The sequence below is a fragment of the Panthera tigris genome, chromosome E3 (assembly GCF_018350195.1).
Source record: "Panthera tigris isolate Pti1 chromosome E3, P.tigris_Pti1_mat1.1, whole genome shotgun sequence".
NCBI classification, from domain to species: Eukaryota; Metazoa; Chordata; class Mammalia; order Carnivora; family Felidae; genus Panthera; species Panthera tigris.
In genome coordinates this window covers 30523819-30544952 of record NC_056675.1, presented here as the reverse complement: position 1 = coordinate 30544952, position 21134 = coordinate 30523819, and the positions used below count along the sequence as shown (strand labels likewise).

Genomic DNA, 21134 nt, shown 5'->3' with positions numbered 1-21134 from the left:
GAAAACGGATGTTATTTTAAAGAAATGCAAATCTCATATTTTCAGATCTACAAACTAAGATGTTTTTTAATGTGTTGCTGTGTACTGAATTAGCCTCACAAGTCAGCAGCTTGAAACAAAAACAAGCATTTTATTGTCACCCGTAGTTCTAGAGGTTGACTCTTCCCAGCTGGGTGATACTCACTGGGGATTTCTTATGCAGTTACAGTCAGACAGTGGCTGGGGCAGATGTCATCTTGAACTTTCTTTACTCACATATCTGGTAGTTGATTGTGGCCACCAGCTAGACTCTCAGCTGGGACGGTCAGGTGGAACATCTACACATGGCCTCTGTCTGTAGATTGGGCTTCCCCACAACATGGCAGCTGAGTTCCAAGAGCTGGCATTCCAAAAAAGCCAGCAGAATTGCCTGGCAGCTTCTGATCTAGCCATGAAATTCACAAAGCATCATTTCTGCCCTACTGTGTTGGTGAGAGCAGTCACAAAGATCTGCGAGGGCTCTGCAATACAGGACACAGATACCACCACCAGATGGGAGAATTGTCAACATCATATTATAAAAAGAGCAAATGAGTTGGGGAGGTATTGTGACGACCATCTTTGGAAAATGCAATCTGCCACAGATGATAGGAGATAAAGAGTAAAATGAAACATATTAGTTGCTAATGCCCACCTTATGTATTTGTACTCATAGGTGGACACTTCCACTGCATTGTGATTCATGGCTGGTGGTTGTGAGCACTTTCATTGCAATGCATTTCATGGCTACTGCCATAACGAAAAGCAGAATAAAAAGAAGCCTTCCCTGTGTATTGTCTGCTGTAGCTACTCTGAGTTTATTATGGTTCCTTAAAAACCACAAAATACTTTTCTGTGGTTCTTTACTTTCATCCTTACTGTTTCTCCTGCCAGGAATGATCTCACAACTGAGAGCTGGCAGAGTCTAAGAAGGCTGCCCTGAATCCTCCAGAGTTAAATCTCTATGAAGTTCTTCATCTTGGTTTCAACAACTGTGCTTTTCTTTTTGGAAGAACTCTATTTGACTCTTTTTTCATGAATACCTGTTCTTCTTTCATGTATGCAATAGCTCTGAGAATATTAATTACACTCGTTTTAAAGTCCTGAGCTAACGGTTCTGTTGGTTCTGTATCTTTAGATTTACATTCTTCCACTTTTTGAGATTATCTTTTCTATTTCATGGTGTTGGTATCTCCATGGGTTCAGTGAATCTGGATTGGGTACTCATCTTGGTGTGTGAGATTACTTGTTAGATTGTCTACGGATTTGTTAGCACTGTCATCTTGAGGGAGGGAAGGGAAGGAACTTTTGTTACTTGTAGTTCCTTAACCATATCCACATTCTATGCAGAGAGAGTGAGGGGAGGGTGGGATGTGTCACTCTTTGGGATGCTCAAGCAGGTGGTCTTCTTGGTGGTAGTGATTCTTCCTGAGCACCCCCATCCACCTTGGGCATTCCTCTGTCTGTCTGACCTAAGATGTCTCAATCATGGCGGCTGACTTGCTAAACTGGGAAGCCAGAGGGTTTGGAAAGATGCATGATGGCTTGGGTTCTACTTCCCTAGCTACCTCCACTGCAGCACAAAACCAATAACCTGTCAGTGTCCTCAGCATTTCTATCCCCTCTGGGATGTTCGAACACATCTTCTGCAGCTCTGTTCTCTGGTTCAGATCCTGCCCTATGAATCCTTTTTTAAATATAATCCCATTTTGGCCTCACATTTCAGAGATTCCTCACAGTTTCTGCTCTGCCAGCAGAACTCTTTGTTGCTAAGCAGGGTAATGTCTTTACATATTTTTAAAAAATTATTTAAATGTACTTTATAATTTATATACAGTGAAATTGATTCTTTTTGGGGAACAGTTCTGTGAATTTCAACAAATGCATGGAGTCACGTAATCATTACCACAGTCAAGACCCGAAATGTCTCCATCCTTCTACCCCACCTCCAGATTCCTTGGGCTGCCCCTTTGTAGCCGGTTACTCACCTGAACCATCACAATCACAGACCTGATTTCTGTCCCTCTGGTTTTGCCTTGTCTAAAATGTCATATAAATGGAGTCATATCCTGTCTGGCATTTTGAGTCTTCCTTCTTTCACTTAACATAATGTGTGTATTCATAGTCTTTTCCTTTTTACTTCTCAGTGGTATCCCACTGGCTGAATGTGCCGAAGCTTATTTACCAATTTTTCAGTTGAAGGACATTTGGTTTGTTCTTAGTTTTGGGTGATTATGAATGCATCCACTTTAAACATCAAGCAGGTTTTTATGTGAGCCTAAGTTTTCATTTCTTTTGGTTAAATACCTAGGAGTGCGATTGTAGAGTCTGATTGTAAGTACAGTAAAACCTTGATTTGTGAGCATAATTCATTCTGGAAACATGCTTGTAGTCCAAAGCACTTGTATATCAAAGCGAATTTCCCCATAAGAAATAATGGAAACTCAGATGATTTGTTCCACAACCCCAAAATAACCATATAAAAGTGATTACAATACTGTAATATAATATAAAATAATAAGGAAAATACAAAATATGAAAAAAAATAAACAAATTAACCTGAGCTTATCTTTGAAAACCTTCGTGGCTAGTGTGAGGGTGACGAGAGAGAAGGGTTATTGTGTAGGACAACTTTCACTGTCACTAATGGAATCACTGCTATCTCTTGGCTCAATGGCATCTTTTTCTTTTTGTGCAGCTTTAACAAGGAACCTATCCAATGACCTAGAATGAAGCACAGCATTCCTAAGCTTACTCTTGTATGGAAAAGCAAAGGACTGTCCATAGGGGCTTTGAAGTGACAAAAAATACACTAGCGCTAGTTGTGGGCACTGTCCATTGTTCTGAAAAATCACTGACTTCTGCCAAACACCATAGCTTGAGGCCGAGCATGCAAGCATGGGAGATTATCACCCACAATCCTGCGGGGGATGGGTGGCGGGAACCATGGCTCAGTTGTGATCATGTGACATTCAGCATCATGTACTACTCATATTGCAAGACATCACTCATTTATCAAGTTAAAATTTATTGGAAATGTTTGCTTGTCTTGCATAACGCTAGCAGAACAAGTTGCTTGCAATCCCAGGTTTTCTGTATATGTTGAACTTTTTAAGAAACCACTACATTTATTTTTCCAAAGGGGCTGTATCATTTTGCATTCCTACAAGCAGTGAATGAGAGTTTCTTTTGCTTCATATCCTCACCAGGACTTGGCATTGCGAGATGTTTTATTTTGTTTTTGTTTTTGTTATTCTTTTAGATAGGTAGTGATATATTATCGTGGTTTCATTTTGCATTTTTAAGAGTTTTTTTATGCCTTGATAATCATTTTTAGGAATTTGATATAGGAAGGATTACTATCAGGTAATTTTTATCTTGAAACATAGGTTGCCTCATCTTTGTGTCTACTTTTTCAAAATGTTTATTTATTTATTTTGAGAGTGAGCAAGAGAGCAGGGGCAGAATAGAGTGAGAGAAGGAGAGAATGAGAATCCCAAGCAGGCTCTGCACTGTCCCTGCAGATCCCAGTGCAGGGCTCAATCCTATGAACCATGAGATCATGATCTGAACGGAAATCAAGAGTCATACACTTAACCGACTGAGCCACCCAGGCGCCCCAGATCTTTGTACCTACTTTTACTATCACATGTGTTACCAGGAGTGGTTTACCTTTCAGTTCCCCCTTCAATGGACTGTGAACTTTTCAGAGGCAGGAGTGGGTCTTAGGCATTTCTCCTTCCCCAGTACCCAGAAAGACACCTGGCCTAGGATTAGCACGTTGTGATTATTTGATAAGTGGGTTATTCAGTGAATGAATTTGCTCATCTGGCAATTAGAAAGGATTTGGTTTAAGCAATAATCACCCCTTGGAACATTCTCAGAGACAAGAAGAAATGGTTACATTGAATGTTTTTAAAATGTGGAAATATTATGGGGAGAAAGGTTTACCATTACAGATTCTTACGTGTGCCAGATATTAAGGTCTGTGCTTTCAGGACATATCTTGCTTGATCTTTTCTGGACTCTGTCGAAGATAATCAGTTAGAATGGAGAAGGAAGCATTGGGTTGGGATCAAGCTGACTTCGTCTCTGCTGCCTGTGACCTCACATACATGGTCCACAGCCCTTTCTTTTTGCCTCATTTTTTCCCATCTGCCTGTTGTGCACAATAATGTCTAACTTACAGAATGGCTTCACGTATAATGAGGGGTGTGTGGATAGAGCACTTGGCACATGCATCTTGGTTTCAAAATTTGGCAATGAATGCATAACATAAAATTCACTATCTTAACCGTTTCTAGGTGTACAGTTCAGTAACATTAAGTATATTTACATTGTCGTGCGACTGACTTATGGAACTTTGTGTCTTGCAAAACTGAAACTACCCGTTGAACACCAACTCCCCATTCCGGTCTCTGCCTACCCCTGGAAACCACCATTCTGCTTTCTGTGTGACCATGGATCTGACTACTGTAGCTACCTCATATAAGTGGAATCATAGAGTAGAAGTCTTTTTATAACTGGCTTATTTCACTTAGCATAATGTCCTTGAGGTCCATCCATGTTGTAGCATGTATCAGAATTTCCTTCCTTTTTGAAGCTGAATAATAGTCCATTGTACGCGTACGGCACGTTTTCTTTATCCCTTCATCCATCGGTGGACACCTGTTGCCTCCACCTCTTGGCTATTGTGAACAGTGCTGCAGTATAGACGGGCAAGCAAACGGCTGTTTAAGAACCTGCTTCCACTTCTTTTGTTGGCATTCCCATCTCGCCCATTTCATATGCAGTGAACCAGAGGCACCAGAGCTCAGTAATTTTCTTAGGACCTCACAGCTAATACGTGGCTGGAGCAGGATTTAAACCCTTGTCTCCCATCTCTAAAGGACCTGTTCTTTCTGTGTTCTCACTCTGCTCTCAGATAACTCCTCACAGAGGAAGCTGTTTGGAGAATTTTGGAAGGTATGGAAAATGGGGAGAGACATGATTGTGTCTATCACTGTGAATCTCAACCACTCTCTGTGTGGTAAGTCCTTAAAAATGGACTCTCCAGGGGCGCTTGGTTGGTCAGTTGAATGTCCAACTCATGTTTTCTGCTCGGGTCATGATCTCAGGGTCATGGGATGGAGTCCCGTGTCAAGCTCCATGCTGAGCATGGAGACTGCTTTGGATCCTCCTTCCCTCCCTCTCTCTCTTGCTCTTTTTCTGTCTCTCTCTCGCCCTCAGCCCTTCTCCCCTGCTCCGGCTCTCCTTATGTCTCTGTCAAAAAAGTGTGTGTGGGGGGGGGGGTGCCTGGATGACTCATTTGTTTAAGCATCCAACTTTGGTTTAGGTCATGATCTCACGGTTTTTGGGATTGAGCCCCTCATGGGGCTCCATGCTAATGGTGCAGAGCCTGCTTGGGATTCTCTCTCTCTGCCCCTTCCCTGTGCACACTTGCTCTCGCTCTTGCTCTCTCTCTCTCTCTCTCTCTCTCCCTCAAAAAATAATAAATAAATGCACTTACAAAACGGACTCTACAAGCTAAGTGGAGGAGATTTGCACCCAATTCAAGTGGGCTCTTTAAGACAGAAAATATACGGGTGATAGGAAATCAGTCTGTACTCTGCATCCGTGCATTGGCTCTGTGAAGCTTCAATGAAAGCTGGAACTAAAGGCCTTCTTGGTGCACACTGGAAAATTCCTTAAGCAACAGGTCCGTTGCAGCCCTGCATAGAATCGTTTCTGCTGGAGACTTGGTATAGGATATACTTCGTCCTCTGTCTGTGGGGCATCTGTGTTGTGTTACCGCCTGGAGGACACATACCTAAGCAGCGTACCATCCCTGGTGTTTGGTTGAGCTTAGCCCAGTTCCCTTATTTGTTTCATCCCTTTGCTTTTTTGTCGTTATCGTTTGCTGTCCAGGTGTCAGATTGTCCATACACAAAATACTTACCTGATGCACGTACAGTCCAAAAAGAAGAAAAAACTAATTTCAGAGCAACCGAAATGGCTGTTGCTAAGCCGATACATCCAAAGCCTTTTTCTTAGTGAAAAAGCTGACTTTTAGGTAAAGCTCCTTGCACACTGCCTGCCACCTAGCAGGTGCCTGAAAAATGGTCTTTTTCCCTCTCATCCTTTCCTGTGTTAGTTAGAACTCAGTTCCATGGAGGGAGCCAGGAGAGGCACTGGGAACGGAGGGGTGGAGGAAACTGAACACATTCCCTGGCCTCGGTGGTATGGGAAAACAGGCACTGGAAATAAATAGAAGTATTTATGTGGCTAAAGAAGTCAAGTTAAGGAAGTGTTACACATTGAATTGTGCCCCTCTCAAATTGAAGTGTTGAAGTCCTAACGCTCAGTACCTCAGGATGTGACCTTATTTGGGGATAGCGTCATGGCAGATGGAATTAGTTAAGGTCATACTGGAGAAGGATGGGCCCCAATTCAATAGAATGGATGTCCTTATGAAAAAAAAAGGGGGAATTTGGACACAGATGTGCACACAAAGGGAACACTATGTAAGGGTGAAGGCAGATATTGGGTGATGCTTCTATAAGCCCAGGAGTGCCCAAGATTGCCAGAAAACCACCAGAGACCAGGAAAGAGGCCCAGAACAGACCCTCCCTCATCACCTCAGAAGGAACCAGGCTTGCTGACACCTTGAACTTAGACTTTCAGCCCCTAGAACTGCAAGACGTTACATTTTTCTTGTTAAAACCCTACTCTGTGGTTATGGTGGCCCTAGCAGACGAGAGGTGCAGGAGTATTTACGATTGGATGGGGTCAGGAAGGTCCCCTGGAAGCTGTGATGTATAAGCTGACCCTGGAAAGATGATTCACAGTCACCTTGGGAAAGATTTAGGGAAAAAGGAGAGCATTTTGCAGAAGCAAATAGTATTTTTACATACGGTTGTTATTTTACCATCCATTCTAACAAGCTTGGGTATCTAGTTTCTCTCTCTTTTTAAATTTTTTAAAATGTTTCTTCATTTTTGAGAGAGAGACAGGTGAGTGGGGGAGGGGCAGAGAGAGAGAGGGAGACACAGAATCTGAAGAAGACTCCAGGCTCTAAGCTGTTAGCACAGAGCCTGACAGGGGACTCAAACCTACAAACTGTGAGATCATGACCTGAGCCAAAGGCGGAACTTAACCAACTGAGCCACCCAGATGCCCCTCTAGTTTCTTTTGTTTTTTAATGCTTATTTATTTATTTTTGAGAGGGAGACAGAGAGAGAGAGAGTGAGAGCGAGAGCGCACAAGCAGGGGAGGGGCAGAGAGAGAGAATCCCAAGCAGATTCCATGCTCATTGTGGAGCCCAGCATGGGGCTCCATCTCACGAACCATGAAATCATGACCTGAGTTGAAACCAGGTCAACTGAGCCACCCAGGCACCCTTTGGGATTAGTTTCTAATCCCACAACACATTTGGACTAGAAATAATGAAGTCCAAGAGGACAGGCCGCAGCTCACCATGCAGCTGGTCAAAGACTAGCCATGGTGGAAGGGAAAAGAAAAGTACTAAATAGAGGTGGAATTGGGAGGAGAAGGATGCCGGGGGAGGAGAAGAGTACAAGGAGCAAAAAAGAAGCAACTATGGCTCCCTGGGCTATTGAAGGAAGGGGCATATACACCATTAGATGGGCTCATGAACTTGACCTTGGGGAATGGCTGCTGTTCACATAAGCAGATGTTGGTATTATAATGATGCTAAGCTATTGGTGGTGAGTTAACCCACCTTGGAGATGTCCCATTGCAGAAGCAATACCAGTAAATGGTAGTTTCTAGATTGTGCTCCTGATGCTATTTCCAACATGGTCCTCTAGTTACTGTCTTTGACAATCTCTCTTTCTCAAAGTGTAGATGAAGGTCTTCTTCCTTCTAAAACTGAGCGAGGTACCCTGTCCCTTGCGCTGTCATGGGACTCTGTGTTTTGCTGTATTATGGCACTGTACTGGTCTATAAAGACCATACTAGTCTTTATGCATATGTGTGTGTGTGTGTGTGTGTGTGTGTATAAAGTTTATTTATTATATTTATATAATTATATATGTAAAGAGAGAGAGCAGGGGAGGGGCAGAGAGAGAGAATCCCAAGCAGGCTCCACACTGTCAGCACAGAGCCCTACATGGGGGGTGATCTCCCAAACCCTGAGATCATGACCTGAGCTGAAATCAAGAGTCAGATGCTCAACCGAGTGACCCAGGCGCACCTAACCATGCTGGTCTTAACGGTCCTCTGTGTCCCTTGCGTTGTTCTTGTTCTGCCTCCTATCCTAGACTGTCATCTCCTTGGGGCACAACCTGAGATTTGAAATGAATCTCTGCTGCCCCCTCCCCCGCCAGGGCCTGCATAAAAACTGGCAAAAGGAACATTAAACAAATATTTAACAACTCCACTTTTAAAATAGTCCCATCCCAAATGGTCAAAATAAGAAAAAAATGTTTTGCATGCTTAGAGGTATAAACCCATGGGCACCACAAATGCCTCATTTACCAAAGGTTTTACAATGATATATGTGCATTTTTTTCCCTCCATTGCAAATCCCTGCTGGTCTCTCTGCCACCAAATTTCAATAAGATGGATTTAATTCTCGTTCTACATAAACCTTTTCTGGTGAGAGGCTCACCTGCTATGTTCTTTTTTGGCAAATTCGGGGTAATTTTGAGTTGGATTTGATTTGATTTTTTTTTTTTTTTTGCTTGCTTTCGGCCATAGAAAAATCCACATGGTGTTTCAAACTATAATTTTCGGGTTTTTCTCTTTAAAAGGATACTGGGCATAAAGGTTTGGGAATGATAGAAAGGAAAACAGAGCTAAAAGCCAGAGCTCTGCTATGATTTATGAACATGCATTCTCTTTTTTGTTGTTGTTAAGAGAATTACCGGTGCAACTGGCCCCCCGCAGGAACATCTCTTGCCTATTCTCTCTCATTTGTCCTTTTCCGAGTCAACTGAATGATCGGGAACATGTCCAGGAATCCTGAGTCGAGAGAGGGTCTCTTTCTGTGGCCACCCCATCATGTTTTCTTTGTTTACTGGACAATTGGAGGCAATAAAGCTTTGGCTAGAATATGTGGGATGGTTACTCTATTTCAGGGGCAATGCTGAGGATTGTGTACATGCAGTCTCCATGAAGTCCCCCACGCCTAAGAGGATGCTTTTATGTCCCTATTATAGAGCTGAGAAGACTGAGGCTCAGACAGGCATGATAACATACCCAGTGATGCTATTGGGAAAGGGAAGAGCCAGAATTTGAGCCCAGAGCTGACTGAGTCAGAATTCCATTCCTTTTTCATTATGTCGAGTCATTATGAGGAGGCACAGAGAATGTGTTGGGGAGCATGAGGTTCATCTGAAGTACAATGCCGGTCAGGACCAACATGGCCTCGCAGGCCAGGCAACCTCATGGGTGTTGAAAAAACCTTGGGAAATGTTTCCCTAATTAGTTCCTCTATTTAGTAAGTGGTACAAGAGCTAGGACTTGTCTGCCAAGTTCAATGCCTGGCCCACCGCAGACACTCAAATATATGAGGAGGGATGGATGGGTGAGCAAGTTGGAGAGGTCAGAGCACAGGCACATTCCACAAGGCAGTAAGGGATTCTCAGGATGGGCAGGGGGTGGCGAGGCCTGCTCACTCCTTGGGTATAACACAAGTTCCATTCTCTGTTAGAAAGGGAAGCAAAAAGACACAAGATCTGGCTAGTGGTTTACGGGTCTGAGTAGGAAATTTTACAAGAGGGAAGATACTTGTGATGCCTGGGTAGCTCAGTTGGTTAAGCGTCCGACTTCATTTAAGGTAATGATCTCACAGTTAATGGGTTCAAGCCCTGCGTTGGGCTCTGTTCTGAGAACTCAGAGCCTGGAGCCTACTTTGGATTCTGTGTCTCCCTCTCTCTGCATCCCCCCCTCTTATGCTCTGTCTCTCAAAAAATAGATAAATGTTAAAATTTTTTTCTTTAAAAAAGAGGGAAGATACTTAAGACCCAAGAGTCTCTCCCCATAGAGGAGGCTCCATGCTGAGACAGTAGTTTCTTCTAGTCCCAGCTAGGGGCAGCCTAACTTAATGGAGGAAACACCTGTTCTGCCATCTGACAAAGCTGGGATCAAATCCTGATAGTTACTAACATACTGTGTGACTCTGGGCAAGCACCTCAATCTCTCTGGGCTTTGATTTCCTTGTATGTAAAACAGGATTGTGATAGGCAGAGAAATCTGTTTTTTATGTGGTTAACGTGCTTTTCTATTTGGCCTTTGTGGGTGTGTGACTTCTGTCTGAGTTGGCCCGTGCTAACTGTCTTGCTTGGGAGAGAAAGGAGAGTAGAATCAAGTGGAAGGAAACGATCTATGTGTGGAACCCCCCTGCCCTACAATGAGAGGTTCTCTGGCGAGATTCCTGCCCTCAAGCGCTATGGGATGTGAGGGTCATTGAGGAAGGTCAATTTAGGCATCTGGTAGTCAGATCATACCACTCCATTTCTTAACTGGCTCAGCTACCCCCTGACAGCTTAGCGCTTCTTCCCTGTGAGATCCTCCCAGAGTGAGACAAGAGATCCCTGCCGTCAGCATTTTCCTCATTCATCATTCTCCATCCCAACCTGGGTCTGAAGACCAAAGAGAGAAAGTTGAGTGACATTCTTTCATCTCTCTCTCTCTCTCCTTTTCATTTTCTCAATTCCCTAGAATCAGAGAAGGCAGGCTTCTTATCCCATTTCTTCCCTGGTCTACCCTTGACAAAAACTCTGTGGTCTTATCTACCAAGTCCAGACCTCCATATGCTGAAGAGCAGAGAGAAAGGTATGGAAGTTCCTCAAAATGTTAGACATAGAACTACCCTACAATCCAATAATTGCACTATTGGCTATTTCAAAGGGATACACTGATTTACAGGCATACATGGTCCCCTGTGTTTATTGCAGCATTATTTACAGTGCCCAAATTATGGAAGCAGCCCAAGTGCCCATTGATAGATGAATGGATAAAGAAGAAGTGAGGTGTGTGAATGTGTGTAATGGGATATTATTCAGCCATTAGAAAGAATGAAATCTTGTCATTTGTGACAATATAAATGGACCTAGAGTATATTATGCTAAATGAAGTAAGTTAGCCTAGAGAAAGACAAATGCCATATGATTTCACTCATGTGGCATTTAAGAAACCAACAAAAACAATCAAAGGCAGGGGAAAAAAGAGAAAGAGAGAGCCAAACCAAGAAACAGAGTCTTAACCATAGAGTACAAACTGATGGTTACCAGAGGGACAGTATCTAGGGGGATGGGTGAAACAGGTCACAGGGATTAAGGAGTGCACTTGTGATGGGCATTGGGTGATATATGGAAGGGTTGAATCACTGTATTGCACACCTGAAACTAATATACGTCAACTGTCCGGAATTCAAAATAAAACTTTAAAAACTAAGAAAAAAAAAAAAAGAAAGAAAAACAAAGAGTGGTGAGAAAGGAATAAAAACCTACCAATTTCCAAAGTCAGTCACATGACTTAAAATTGTATTGTTGTCTGGCTACAAAATAATTTTTTGAATGTCAAACATTTGAATTTAACTCCCTTAAAGCCAAAAGGAAGTGGTCAAGAACGCAGATTCTAGAGGCAGATGGCCAGGAACACAGCATAGCTCTGCTGTATATAAATGGTATAACTTTGGGCAAGTTACAAAGCCTCTCTCTGTCTTGGTTTCCTCCTCTGCAAAGTGGGGTTAATAATAGTATCTCACAGAGATTCTTGGAGTGACTGGATTAGTTCGTATACAGAATAGTGCCTCGTACCTAATAACACCTCTGTGCGTATCATGTATGTAAGTGTATCTTCACCATCTCCATCATTGATTGATGCCATCCATAATGATTATTTTTCTTTGTGGTCCTTCTGTAATAAATCCCAATTCCCCAGCATTACCCAGGCATGTGGATGCCATGGGCCATGATGCTCTTAGGAAGACAAAAAGAGAAAAACACTTTAATAACTTGAGAAATCCATTGTCCTTAGACTGTGCTGTAATTGATAAAGTTGTTTCCCAGGGGGATATGGGATAATGATTCTGGTATTGCTAGACATGGATATTGGACTTAACAACTCAGTCAATGGATGGCGGATGATGGGAGCCATGTTTCTCGTTGGGGTGAAAGATTACAAATAAACAAGGGGAGGAGCCTAGAATGATCCATGGATCATGGATTAGAGCTGGAGAGAGCAGGATGCATGTGTTTGGCTTAAGGTAGATACAGATGGTTACATATATAAATATTTGTAGATCCCGGAGTTTATGAGTTAGGACATACACATAGTTTTCCTTACTCTGTCCGCAGAGAGAGAGAGAGAGAGAGAGAGAGACCAGAAGCACCCAGATCTTGGTTGCTAACACCATTCTACAATGAAAAGAACCAGGGCTCCTTGGAGAGATGGCTGATTCTAGCCCTAGACAGGGAATATACAAGATGAACGTGGAGCATCTCATATTGCTAGAGAGCAGGGGGTGGGGGTCTGAAAAAGGAGACACAGGAGCCAACTGAAAGAGTTTCCAATGACTGGACCTGGAACAGTTTGAGCAAAAAACAACATGGTATTGGTTTATAACCCAAAGTAATAACATACATATCTATGTGTCCACACTGATATAAATAAATGGTTGAATAATCAAGTGTGGGAAAAGAGACAAATCTCCTACATTGAAGAATTCTAAATAATTTATGTAGATACTCTTTACTCGAGGAGGTCAAATGTAACTCCCCACTCCTGAAATGTGGGTTGTGCAAAGTGGCTTATAGAGGATAGCATGGAAAAAGAAAAAAGTAGAACAACTTTACAGTGGACAAGCTTGATGGACGCTACCTCAGGCAGGTGATCAAGGTTAACATCAACAGTGGTAAGGCATCATAGTATGTATCCTTGATAGGTTATGATGAGAATGTCACTTTATCTCTACAGTTCCCTTCCCCCAAACCCACAGCCTCAGTCTGGTCATGAGAAAAGCATCAGACAGATTCCTCTCAAGGGCCATTCTACAAAATACCTGGCTGGTACTCCTCAAAACTGTCACAGTCATCAAAAACAAGGAAAGTCAAAGAAACTAACCGCCACGAGATACCTAAGGAAACATGAGGGACTCACTTTAATGTGGTAATTGGATGAGATTCTGGAACAGAAAAAGGACATTAGGTAAAAACTGAGGACATGTGAAGAAAGTGTGGACTTGTGTTGATGGTAATTTATCAAATCAGTTCATTATTTGTAACACACGCACTACACGACACACGCTGTTACTATCAGGGGAAACTGGATCTGGGGTATATGTGGGACCTCCTGATGGCATCTCTGCAATAGTTTTATAATTCTTAAGATTGTTCTACAACAAAAACTTTACTTTTTTTAACTTTTCACACGTTTATTTGAGAGAGAGAAAGAGACAGAGAGAGACAGAGAGAGAATGAGCAGGGAAGGGTTAGAGAGAGAGAGAGAGGGAGACACAGAATCCAAAGCAGTCTCCAGGCTCCGAGCTGGCAGCACAGAGCCTGATGCAGGGCTTGAACTCACGAACCATAAGATCCTGACCTGAGCTGAAGTTGGACTTTTAACCGACCGAGCCAACCAGGCACGCCTCGAAAACCTTATTTTAAAAGATATTTTGTCCGCAGCTCTCTACCTCATAGGGTTGATATGGGAATTAAAGTGCATGAGAAATTCTTTACCAATGACTGGCATATAATGCATGCTTCACAAAACAACACCATTTGACTGTCTTGTGCCTTTCTCAGCTGTTTCCTTGTGATGTGCCATGAAAGACTGGCTTGTGTCGCTTTGCTTCCAATAGGAGCCACATTGGTCCAGTTTCTGATAGTTGTTATTTGTCTGTTCTACACTGAGAAACCCACAGCATCATCCTAGCGTTTGCCGCGGAGCGTTTTTACCTTAACTGACCCTGTCTGAATGACATCTATCTCCTTTCTGTTTAGTGGCTAAGATATACCACGTATAATGGTATTTCCACAGCGGTTACCTGGGGGCAAGTCAGCCAGAGGTTTCCAATTAGAGTAGCTCTATCTTACCCTTCTTTGAAAACGGTTGTTTAATACATAAGGCCCCTCTTCTGTCTCAGGAAGGAGAGCACAGGGACATCATCAGCTTCTTGTTTGTTGACCGAGGGTCTTGACTGAAAACAGCATCCCAGAACAGAAAGTTCTCGTTGGCTGTTTATAAGGGTCAGGATGAGTTGCAAAACTGTAATGCGGCAAAGAGTTTTTCTTACGGCACGGGGTATGAAGTACTTAGAACGGTATCTCTGGGGCCAAAGTTGGTCTATAAAAGAAACCATCTGGCTGAGAGCAAGACAGAGTTGGTTCAACTGGATTCTCTCTATGGTTATGACTATGCAAATCAAATGAGATAGACATATCAACATATATATCATAAGTAATATATATGTATGTGTACATATACCTACATAACATAAAATACATACATATGTATGGGGTGCCTGGGTAGCTTGGTCAGTTAGGTATCTGACTCTTGATTTCAGCTCAGGTCATGATCCCACAGTTCATGAGATCAAGCCCCACGTCGATCTCAGCACAGAGCCTGCTTGGAATTCTCTCTCTCTCCCTCTCTCTCTGCCCTTCCATGCCCCCCCCCCCCCCCGCCATCTCTTTCTCAAAATAAATGAATATTTAAAAAGCGCATACATATGCATATACACGTATACCTACATTCTGTCTATCTGTCTATGTATCTATGTCTTTTATTTTTCTTCTCTCTCTTGGCAAGGACAGGATTTGCAGATTATAACCCAGATCTCACTCTTTGTGCTTCCATCACCCTATTGTTCTATTTTGGTTGGATGCCAAACTGGGCTTCCTTCGCATCTACACTTAGGTATCTCCTCCTTAGCTGGATATATTTGTAGAAAACTCCCAGGGAACCTAGGTGGCCAGCTCTTTTCCATCTTCCTGTTCAGTAAAATGAAAATAACATTTAAAAAAAATCCAGTCACACCTGCGTTTAATAATTTTTCGTTGCTGCCCTGAGACCAGATTTCTTTTTTTTAAGTATGTGCCTTTTTTTTTTAGGTTGGTTGGTTGGTTTGTTTATTTATTTATTTATTTGTTTGTTTATTTATTTATTTTTGAGAGAGAGAGACTGAGTGCAAGCGAGGGGGGTGTGATCGAAGGGCCAGAGAGAGAGGGAGACACAGAATCTGAAGAAGGCTCCAGGCTCTGAGCTGTCAGCACAGAGCCTGATGCGGGGCTTGAACTCAAGGACGGACTATGAGGAGATTGTGACTTGAGCTGAAGTCAGATGCATAACCAACTGAGCCACCCCGGCACCCCCTAGATTTCAATATTTCTGAATATTTGATGCCTGGAAGCAGGCACAAAATGGCTGTCTTCCCAGGGTTCTACATGGGATAGCAGGAATGTGACTTTGGGCTGGTGAGGGATCCCTTTGGTGGGCCATCTAGGTCATGCCCACTTACATTAAGTAACTACTCACTGTCCTTGAGGTAGCTCAGGACTTAGGAGATATCATCCAGCAGCAAATACTTTATAATGGCATATTAAATATTCTGTTGGATAACATAAAAGGCTGTCGCAAGTGATGAGGAACATCTCTACAGATTTTTTTTTCCTTTAATGACATGTTTTGCATCTCTCCTGGCAGGCCTGGGAAGTTGAGCATAGTGGGTGGGATCTAGAACCAAGGGAGCAAGGAGATGGGAGAAAGGGCCCACTGGACAGTGGGCTGGGGAGAGGCCAGCTCTTTAACTACACAGGCTCATGTTTGGGATCTACTTCCAGGGGTTAAAAAAAAAAAAAGGCGACCACCATAAAGACATTAGTTAATTAGCTTATGAATAGCTTTGGGCATTCTCTATGTACTAGTAAGGGCACTTGCGGTTTGAAATTTCCACTATATTTCTGTAGAATACCCAGGAACAATGCCTTTATCATCTTAACACCATCCCCAGGCCTTGCTTTACATCCACATGGGCAACTTCCCCTCTGGTTGGTTCCATTTCCCAGAGGAAATCCAGACAGCTACACTAGTCCAAACTATACAGTGCAAGAGATACACCCCAAAGTATACTAGCTTATTAGAAAGAGGCTTCCCTGGGGCATCTGGGTGGCTCACTCGGTTAAGCATCGACTTCAGTTCAGGTCGTGATCTCACAGTTCATGAGTTTGAGCCCCGAGTCGGGCTCTGTGCTGATAGTTCATAGCCTGGAGCTTGCTTCAGATTCTGTGTCTCCCTCTCTCTCTGCAGCCCTCCTCCATGCTTGTGTGTGCTCTCTCTCTCTCTTTCTCAAGAATAAACATAAAAAAAGGGGAGGGCCTTCCCTATCTTCGCTGCTTCGCTCCTGTTGTCCTTATTCCTTCACAGTAAAGAGATTCTCCACTTGGTAGGTTCAAACTCGAATCCATGGCTTCCTGGATTTTTGAATCCAAAGGTTCCAAATAGAAAAATTCAGGGAAGTATTCTGATTGGTCCAGCCTAGATCACGTGCCTGCTTCTGGCCCAATCACTGTGGGAAGAAGGAGGTATTGTGATTTGTCAGATTTGATCACGTGCTCACTTCTGTGGCCAGAAGTGAGAGTTACTGGCCTGATATCCAACTGCCAGCCCTTACATGTCTGAATAAGAGTTTTTTTGCCTGCTAGAGCACACTCTGACCATGAACATGGTGGGTTGCAAATGCTGAGGCATTGCTGTCTTCCAGAAGCAGCCCTCAACTGATGACTCATGATTCCCGGAATTGGTATATAAATACTAAGGGGCTTGCTTAATGATAGAATTCTCAGACAGGCATTCCACATCATTTACCAGCATTCCAAAGTGGGATTAAACTCCAGTTTACTAGAATCGCCCCTTGCTTAGCATTGTGCTCTTTGTCTGTTTTCCCGTCCCTTTCTTGCTCCCTTACTCCTTTTCTTTTTTTTTTCTTTTTTTCTTTATTTTATTTCATTTTTTAAATTTATATCCAAGTTAGTTAGCATATAGTGCAACAATGATTTCAGGGGTAGTTTCCTTAATGCCCCTTACCCATTTAGCCCATCCCCCCCACACCCCCTCCAGTTACCCTCTGTTTGTTCTCCATATTTATGAGTCTCTTCTGTTTTGTCCCCCTCCCTTTTTTAAAAAAACTTTTCCCCTTCCCTTATGTTCATCTGTTTTGTCTCTTAAAGACCTCATATGAGTCAAGTCATATGATTTTTGTCTTTCTATGACTAATTTTGCTTAGCATAATACCCTCTAGTTCCATTCATGTTGTTGCAATTGGCAAGAATTCATTTTTTTTGATTGCCGAGTAATACTCCATAGTATGTATATACCACATCTTCTTTATCCATTCATCCATTGATGGATATTTGGGCTCTTTCCATACTTTGCCTATTGTAGATAGTGCTGCTATAAACATAGGGGTGCATGTGTCCCTTCGAAACAGCATACCTGTATCCCTGGGATGAATTCCTAGTAGTGTAATTGCTGGGTCATAGGGTAGTTCTATTTTTAATTTTTTGAGGAACCTCCATACTGTTTTCCAGAGTGGCTGCACCGGTTTGCATTCCACCAACAATGCAAAAGAGATCATCTTTCTCCACATCCTCACCAACATCTGTTGTTGCCTGAGTTGTTAACGTTAGCTGTTCTGACAGGTGTGAGGAGGTATCTCATTGTGGTTTTGATTTGTGTTTCCCTGGTGATGACTGAGGTTGAGCATGTTTTCATATGTCAGTTGGCCATCTGGATGTCTTCTTTGGAAAAATGTCTGTTCATGTCTTTTGCCCATTTCTTCACTGGATTATTTGTTTTTTGGGTGTTGATTTTGATAAGTTCTTTAGAGATTTTGGTTACTAGCCCTTTATCTGATATGTCGTTTGCAAATATCTTCTCCCATTCTGTTGGTTGCCTTTTAGTTTTGCTGATTGTTTCCTTTGCTGTGCAGAATATTTTATTTTGATGAGGTCCCAGTAGTTCATTTTTGCTTTTGTTTCCCTTGCCTCCGGAGACATGTTGAGTAAGAAGTTGCTGTGGCCAAGGTCAAAGAGGTTTTTGCCTGCTTTCTCATTGAGGATTCAGATGGCTTCATGTCTTACATTTAGGTCTTTCATCCATTTTGAGTTTATTTTTGTGTATGGTGTAAGAAAGTGGTCCAGGTTCATTCTTCTGCATGTAGCAGTTCAGTGTTGCCAGCACCACTTGCTGCAAAGACAGTCTTTATTTCATTGGATATTCTTTCCTGCTTTGTCAAAGATTAGTTGTCCATACGTTTGTGCGTCCATTTCTGGGTCCTCTCTTCTGTTCCATTGATCTGAGTGTCTGTTTTTGTGCCACCCTTACTCCTTTTCTACGGTGTTCCTGAGAGCACCCCCCAGATATGCTCATACTTGGATCCTTATTTCAGTGACTTCTGGGAAAACCCAGACTAAGACAGTCACCGTAATTGGCAGCTCATCACATGACCCAAATTCAGATGAAGCAGGATGTAGAAGGAAGTGGCGGTTCTGAAGACACAAAAATAGTAGCTGTCCATTAAAAAAGATACAGTGTGAGCCGCCCCCCCCCCCCAAAACAGCAAACATTGAGAGTTTATAGTAAGTGCTCCCACCAGACCAGCATTTGGGCACAAAACATGTCTGGCCTGACGTGCCGAGATGAAGTTGACCTCCCTAACAGGTGGCTCTGGAGAGGAAGATGTCAGACGATCTCGGGGTCCACACCATAACAAACGCTATGCCTTATGCAGCCCTATTTCCATTATTTTGTTATCTTGAGCCTTCCGGACCCAGCTGAATCACAGCCAAAATGCTATTATGGCAGAAGGATACACCCACTTTCTCACATGCCAGCAGAGGCTGGGCGACGTGGCATATGTTCGGTCACATCCCCATTACGCATTTGGGGTTGTGTGCTTGTGCAGTGATAAAAATGTTCTTATCTCTGTGTCTCAGCTGTGCTATCCCTGCCTCTTTCCATTTGGGTTTATTGGTTTCTAAAGGCAAGCATTCCATACACGTCATGGGGTATAACGTGTAGAGAAGTCATGGGTTGACTTGTCTAGAAGCAGCACTTCAGAGAGGGGGTTCAGGTATATAATACTCTGAGGGAGTGCTCTTCAACACACACACACACACACACACACACACACACACACACACACACGCCCCTCTCAGGTTGTGAGAGAAACAAAATGGGTAAGATGAAGGAGTCTCACACGGATGGGGGTGTCAGTCTCAGGTAAAGTCTGGACCAGGGTTAGTCAAATTATGTCCCTTGAATCGAATCTAGCAGCTACCTGTTTTGATAAATTAAGTTTTATTGACATACAACCACACCCATTATTTGACATAATGTCTGTGTCTGCTTTCTTGATACAAGGGTGGAGTTGAGAGTATTCCTAATGAGACTGTGTGGCCCATAAAGACTGAATTATTTACAGTCTTGTCCCTTTACCCAAAAAAATGCTGTCCCCTGTTCCAAACCCTGGGAGCTCTGGAGCATATCCATTGGTCCATAAAGCTATCCACACCTTGAGGCAAGGGGCTGGTCTGCGCACCTTAGTGTCAGCCAGCCAGACACTGGTGGCCAGCCACCTCAGGTGTTGAGGGTGAGGTTCATGAAGCACCCGAAACCCAGGGTGGTGGTTCCTGAGAATAACTTAGTGGGTGCTAGGGCCAGCTCTGAGCTGTGAGTCCCCTCCAGAGCAGCTGGGAAATGGGCACATATGCCAGGTAAAGGGGATCTTTCAAAGCAGCACCAGCATCCACCGCCATGTTTATCTGGATCTGCATGAGTGCTTCATGTACCTGGAGAGAATCTCCACTTCCTGCCTGAAACTGAACAATAACCCCCCTCTTCTGGACTCCGTGCCTCATCTGAGTTTGCCCCTTCCCTCCCACTGCTCTCAGGGTGACACAGAAACCCTTCACAAGGCATCGTGAGCCCTGCAGGCCTGTTCAGCCCCACCTCCTCCCTCTCCCCTCTTCTGCACGTGCCTGGAACACGCTTCTACTGCCCTCCACCTCCTCCCACATTTAACTCACATCTGGATTTCTGGGTCTCAGCTCAGAGAATATTCCTTCGGAGCCGACTTCTTGAACCTCTCCAGGTGAATTCCATTTCCTGTACGTAGTCAGTATTCTGCTCATGTGTCTTTACATATTTTTTTTCTGTCTTTGCAAATTACAACACGCAGATTTTCTTTACCAAAAATGCTGTATTATTTGCATTGCTTTCTCATTTTCTTTTTCCTTCCTTAACAGTATAAGCCCCAAGGAACTATCCAGGTTGACGTGTAGAGTTAACACATCTTTCTGTAAGATTTTTTTTAAGTTTATTTATTTATTTTGAGAGAGACAGAGACAGTGCGAGTGTGGGATGGGCAGAAAGAGGGAGAGAGAGAGAATCCCAAGTTGCCAGCGCAGAGCCTGATACAGGGCTTGAACTCGTGAAACTGTGAGGTCATGACCTGAGCTGAATCCAAGAGCTGGACTTACCTGGCTGAGCCACCCTGGTGCCCCAGAGTTTAACTCGATTTTAAACACTTTTTTTTAAGCTGCATGATATCCCATTGTATGAATGTACATATTGTGTATGTAATATGAATGTACAATAATTTAATAATTCCCATATGTATTTTTTTTGAGAAAGATAAGAGAGAAAGTGGGGGAGAGGGGCAGAGGGGGAGAGAGGGAGGGAAGGAGAGTCTTAAGCAGGGTCCATACTCTAAGCAGAGCCCAACTCAGGGCTCGATCCCATGACCCTGGGATCATGAGCTGAGCTGAAATCAAGAGTCACATGGGCCATCCAGGTGCCCCCAAGAATTCCTGTAATTTTAGGAGCTCATGTTGTTTCTGTGTGTGTGCATATATTTCACCTTATAGACAATGGTGCAGAGAACATCTCTGAACAAATATCCATGTATTCTGATGTCATTTCTGTAGGCTCATTCCCTAGAAGTGGTATTGTTTGGTCAAAATATGCACTCACTTTACATTCTAAGACACACTGTCATGTTCCTTTCCGCAAATATGGCAAATTGCGTGCCCACTGTGAGTTGATGAGACCACACAACTTCCCACATCTTTACGACTATCGGTGTACCTCCCCCCTCTTACTCAATGTTT

General features: G+C 43.2%; 1 protein-coding gene across 2 annotated transcripts in view; it reads left to right on the top strand.

Annotated features, from left to right (window-relative positions):
* The window catches only part of SHISA9 (shisa family member 9), a 277497-nt gene that overhangs the window by 228459 nt on the left and 27904 nt on the right, over nucleotides 1-21134 (top strand). The window lies entirely within an intron of this gene.